The 5751-nt window shown below is 42.1% G+C and overlaps 1 long non-coding RNA gene across 1 annotated transcript; it reads left to right on the top strand.

Annotated features, from left to right (window-relative positions):
* The first annotated feature begins 1646 nt into the window (after window positions 1-1646).
* LOC133281887 (uncharacterized) lies at window positions 1647-5477 on the top strand. The gene is made up of 3 exons (XR_009747590.1): window positions 1647-2530; window positions 3731-3802; window positions 4988-5477. It is a non-coding gene; the product is annotated as an uncharacterized LOC133281887 (long non-coding RNA).
* The last annotated feature ends 274 nt before the right edge of the window (window positions 5478-5751 follow it).

The raw sequence follows: 5751 nt of genomic DNA on the forward strand, positions 1-5751 counted from the left end.
GCCAGCAGAATGCTGGAGGCGAATATATTCGGTGAAGTTGTTTTTCCATATGAAGTAGAGTGTTTTTTCTTGAGTTACACTTCTTTGGCTGAGTCAAGCATTTCCTGCGAGGACTGGATGTATTCATGCTCAGGCCCTGATCCTGCAATCTGATCTAACTGGGGGAGTTACGTCTTGTGCAGAGATGAAAAGCCCTCATAGGATCTCTGCCTAGGTGAAAAGGTCTGCCAGGATAGAACTGATTTCAGAACTGGAACCAGCAGCTGAAAACCAAAACTGACACAGAATAAAACACATAGGCAGACCCTACCCCCGCTGCCCTTCAGACTTCAGAGGGCCTTGAAAACCCACTGTGCTCACAGGAAAATTGTCTTTTAATGGTTTGCTCCAACAAACTCTTTCAGAGTTTTCTACCTTTTCAGGCTTACTTACTCAATGCTTTGTGTTACAATTTTTTTTCAGTTTTAACCTGGGCAGTATTTCCCAAACTGTAGACAAAGCTGCAATTTGAGAAGATATTTTTCCTCTGAAAAATGGTTTGCAATTTTTCATTGTGTAAGGAGTTGCAGGCAATCCTGAGTTGGCTTGTGGAGAACATGATAAATTTGCGAGGCATACTGTACTTAGAGAACAAAGATAGAAAAGTTCCTCCACGCTTATTTTCTCCTCCATTTATAATCATTAGGTTTTAAATGCCCCATACATCTCTGTCATTTAGATAAGAGGCATTGATTGCTTAACTGCTGTACAGACATTTCATACACCTGGTTTTAGATGACATTTCAGGGGTAGAAAGAGAAGGAAGTACTGTAAAAAGTGTTCACAGTTTGCAATGTCAAACATTATTACAGAAAGTCATAAACAACCCCAATTAGTAGTAAGTAGGTTCATAGCCAGGGTTTAAAGCCAGCTCTGGCTTCATTAAATGTTTCCTGCAGTCAAGCAAGGCATTAGAATGTATAAACTGAGCCCTGATTTATAATAAAACACAGCAAAGTTTTAGAAAAGCTTTGGTTTTCCTTCTGATTGATTTCTTGTCAAGGTCCTGCAAAGCCTGAAGAAGGGGTTAAATAGAGGTCTTGAGGGACCACTTGACATCTGCTACACTTGTGACTTTTTGATCTTGTTTTTTTTCATTGCTTTGAGGGATGCCCTACAGTAAAGGCCATGTGTGCCTGCTTGTGTTTCCCAGAGATGGCCAGAGCTGGGAAGGGCACAGTGGCCAGTGGAGCAAGGAAAACAGCTCCTTGATGACAGATCAAATGAAGACAGAAAAAAAAAGAGGAGAAGGGGGATTACATGCTCTGTAATGATGGTAATGGGAAGGAAAACACTGGGGGTCTCAAGTGTAAAAGCCTTTGTCCAGAGGAATGTAAGCATCAAGGATGTTTTGGCATTATAAAACAAAACTTCACCCAAGTGCCAGAGAGAGCAGCCTTCACCAGCTCCTCTATGTGCAAAGGGTCAGCCCCAGGCCTCATGGTGCATTTCCCCTTCCTGGGCACCACAGGCAGCTGGGGGAGGACAGGGGCCCTGCTGTGGTCCTGGGGTCCCCACAGAGGTCTGGCACCCCGTGAGGCAGGCAGGGAGCGCCGGAGAGGCTGTGGGAGGCCCTGCATCTGTCTCACAGAGAGAGCCACCAAAGCGGCCTCCTGTGCTGGTGACTTTGGAGGGTGACACCTGACTTCTCTCGTACTTCCCTCTCCCAACCTGTTTTTCTACCACACTGCTCACTGGCAGTACCAGCTTGTGGCTTTTTAAGTTAAAAAAGGCTGTTTACAAGAAGCTAGTTCAGCTACTGGATGGGCAGACATTGTCACAGGGGTGGCCACTAGCAGCATGGAGGTGTCTGCCTTGGAGGCACCTGCTCTGCAGCATAGGCTCTGAGGTCTCTGAGACCCATGCGGAGGCTTCAGTGCATCCTCCAGCCATGGCCTCTCAGCACCACAGCAGCAGTCTTGCCCTGGACAGTCTGTAAGTTCTGAGGTGCTGCTGAAGGTTGCTGGTGCTGGGCAGCCACTGAGTGTCCATGGGCAGCCACACCAGGAAGAAGCAGATGTTTCTTTGCTCACTGAGGCTCCCACATCTTCTCTGGTCACTTTTTAATCTTATGAACTATACTAGGAGGAAGAGGAGTGCTAACTTGCTTCCTCAGGCAAGTTAATTGTTTATTGTAACATTTTGTGAATAAACAGCCTGTTTAACCTACAGTTTACCCATTTCTCTTAAAGGCTTTTTGTTCTGTCTTCTTCCTCTTCTACCTCCTTTAGCCAACTGACCTTCATTCCCAAACTATACCTCAGACTTGAACTTGGTCTAGCCCTGGCCTTGAGATTCCCACAGATATGGGTGTTTGAAACTGCACTCAGGTTTTAACTCAACAGTATGGCTCCGTCTCCGGGTCCAACATTAGGATTTACAAAATAAGAGGCAGTAAAGGCCACCTTCATGTGAGCGGAAGGGTCAATTTCTTTCTGGTGATGTCACTTCTTATTTGAAACATCTATTTCCCAGGAACAGATAAACCACAGTTTCTTGTAATGTGGAGTTTCCACAGCCCTCATTGTTGCAGCTGTGATAGATAGTCGTGCAAAAGCTGCTGGCCCATGTGCTGGCATCTGGAAGTTGCATGTGGACAAGCTCGAACAAGAAGTCTTCTTGCTTTCATGTGCCACGATTTCTGCAAAGCTGGGGTCTCCGGTGAGGACTTAAACTAATCTCACATAGTTTATGAGTGAAAATCCATTTACAATGAGAATGACCCCCACTGACCAAAAGTTTAAACAAATGCCCTTCGTACACATTTCCTACAGTGGGGATCAAGTTCCATACATATGATGTAAGCAGGCCTCAAACAAGCCTCTCACCTACACATGGAACAGAAATCATTTGCAAGGAAAACTGAAATGACAGCCATATGCAGGGGACGTTTTATATGCTACGGCCAAGCTTGCAGAGCCCAAGTAGGAGGATCTTCTGATCTGAAGATGCAATTGAAAACAGGTGCCTGACATGCTGCACATAAAAAAGTATACAGGCAATCTGGGAGCTCTCTGGAGATTCTTTCAACTTCTGAAAATATGGAGACAACTTCCCAGACCCTGATCCTGTGCTTTCCCTCCAATTCCCTCACTCCCCCTCCTGCCAGAAATGGAGGAAACTGCCAGGCCATGGTGATGCTGCCCTGTTTAGTAAAAGAAAATGTGAAATAGATTAAGGAGGATCCATCAGAATGTCAGACTGATCTTGAGCTGCTGGACAAGGAGCTTTTTTTATTCAAGTGTCTGTCACAAAGACCTGGGTGACCTTGTTTTGCAAGTGAAAGCCTTTGACTGTGAGTGACCCAGGCATGCTTCCTGTGTCCAGCTCCTATTTAGCAAATAAACTAAAAGTACTGCCCGTGTTTACAGTAAACACCTGATTAGGTTCTATTAAAAAAAAAAAAAAAAAAAAAAATTACAGCTGGATAATACTGGAGCAGATTGGGTTTCTTTTTTATTTGTTGTCACCAAATGCCTCCAATCTTTTTGAGCTCTAAGACTCATTAAATGGATGTTTTAAAATGGTGCAATAGACAACGCAGCTGTATTTCATTTGTAGATAATTGACGCAATACATGTAATAACCCAAGTAGATATGTTGACTCATGAACTAATTTAGGTGTAGATGTTACAGCACTTGTGCTGCTGGAAATGTTGCCATCACACAAATCAGTTGCAGGTTAATGGAGACAGGTCACTGTCTGCACTAGGAAGAGATAAAAGGCCACAGTCAAATATAAAACAAGTTCTGAAGAGTTATTGTAAGTTTAAATTGTATTTGAAATATTTTCCTAACCACAATGTGTACTGTAATATGAACCTGGAATCACTTAACTTTATGGTAATTTGGCAATTTTATATATAGTGGATTCATAAAGCTGAGAACATGGGTAAGGAGAAAGGAGCATGGCCTAATGTTTGGAAGATGAGGCAGAGGTGAGCATTTCCACTCCTACTATTTGTTCTGACACTGAGTGGTTATCAGTAAAAGTAAAACTGCCCTGATCTCTGTTTCCCAGTGTGGGTTCTAGGGTAATGGTATATTTACTAACTGCTGCTTCAAGGACCTTCTGTCATTTGGTGACATAACCAAATAATTAGAAGAGAGTGCTGGAGCCAGAGGAATCTGGGATGTCTTTTCACCTCTACACATTACTGCCACCCCATGCCCCATTTGTCTTGTATGTGAAAGAGAAGTAAACATGTTTATGCATTTTCTGAATCCTTTTTGTAATCTGTGGGGCAAAACAAATAAATATGCAGTTCTGAGGTACTCTTATGAATATTTTTACCAGTAACATCATAGCAGCACTTAAATACTGACTGTATACAAGTATATTCCCAACCATTAACTGGTGAGTCGCTTTGTATGTGCCTCTATAAGCAGTGAACCTGATGCTAGCGATCAGTACTTCTGACGACAGCTAATGGATGGATCAATAACTAGTTCCAGGTGGAACAGGAGAAATAGGATTGGGCTCATGTCAATTTATGCCCCAAAGCCTGGTTGTCTGACTCTTCTGAAGTGTAAACACTGATCAAGGATTTTCCTGTCATTCGTATGTTCATGGTATCTTTCACCCATGTGCACTCTCTGAGAACAAATCAGGGCTAAGTACAGCCTGTAGCCTCTTCTCATTGCTTTCTCCTCTTTATTCAACTGTATCTCCTCCTTAAATGTATGAAAGTATTTTGCACTATGCCCTTTGCACATTGGTTAAAACTGACAAGCAATGACACAGCATCAGGACTCAGAGGTACAAATAGGAAGATGAACAGATGTATGCACAAGTACATTTATTTCCTCAGGAACTGGGCTCTCAGGAACTGGGCTAAAAACAGTTTGTGTCTAGTACTGCTTGTCAAGATTTTTTTCCTTTTTTTTTTTTTTTTAATAAGCTCATTGTAGTAAATAATTTGGGATCTCTCTGAATGTTATTTGCCAGGAAACAAAGTCACAGCTTTGAAAGTATCAGTTCAGGCTGAGTATTTCCAGATTGGCAAGAAAATGCTATTCAGCCTCTTTTCTTGTGAAATGGAGGCATTTCTATGGCTGGCATCTGATTCAGCAATTTCACAGCAATGGATCTAATGCAATTTATCTATGGTTTTCGAGCATTCAATTTCAGTCACTCCTAAAGAATGCCATCATGAGTTTATTATGCAGTTGATAGTATTTTCTCAGTGAACACAGGAGAAGGAAACTCTTTTGGCTGGCAAGGAACAGTAGGAATTTAGAATTAGTGTTAGAATCCACAGAATGATATATAAAAATGTATATACATAAACATGTATTTGGACTGTACTGCTTACTTTGTTAATATTGACTTGAGTTTTGATTACTGGGATGATTCTCATTCACATTTAACCGCTGGTTCCCCGTAGAACGAGCAGAAAACCTTCCTCAGGAATACAGAATGGAGGTAGGACACCTTAGGGTTAAACAGTTCTAAAATGTAAATGGTCATATATGAGCTATTATTTGAGGAAGTCCTGCTTCTTTGACTATCACCGAATGTAGCTTTATGAGAAGCAACGCATGAAAAGGACAACAGATGGCAAAACCATCCCATTTGACCCATAGAACTATTGTGGAATAGTTTCTCACATTTCTTTGCCATCAGAAGAAACCAGGCTTTTCCTTGAGTATCCCATCTTAGTTGAAGATGAACAGGAGTACAAATTTTTGTGGTTTTATGACCTCCTTTTT

Source organism: Pezoporus flaviventris, unplaced genomic scaffold (assembly GCF_033815535.1).
Source record: "Pezoporus flaviventris isolate CSIRO_AGI_PZ_B2104156 unplaced genomic scaffold, CSIRO_AGI_Pfla_v1 ptg000108l, whole genome shotgun sequence".
Lineage (NCBI taxonomy): Eukaryota > Metazoa > Chordata > Aves > Psittaciformes > Psittacidae > Pezoporus > Pezoporus flaviventris.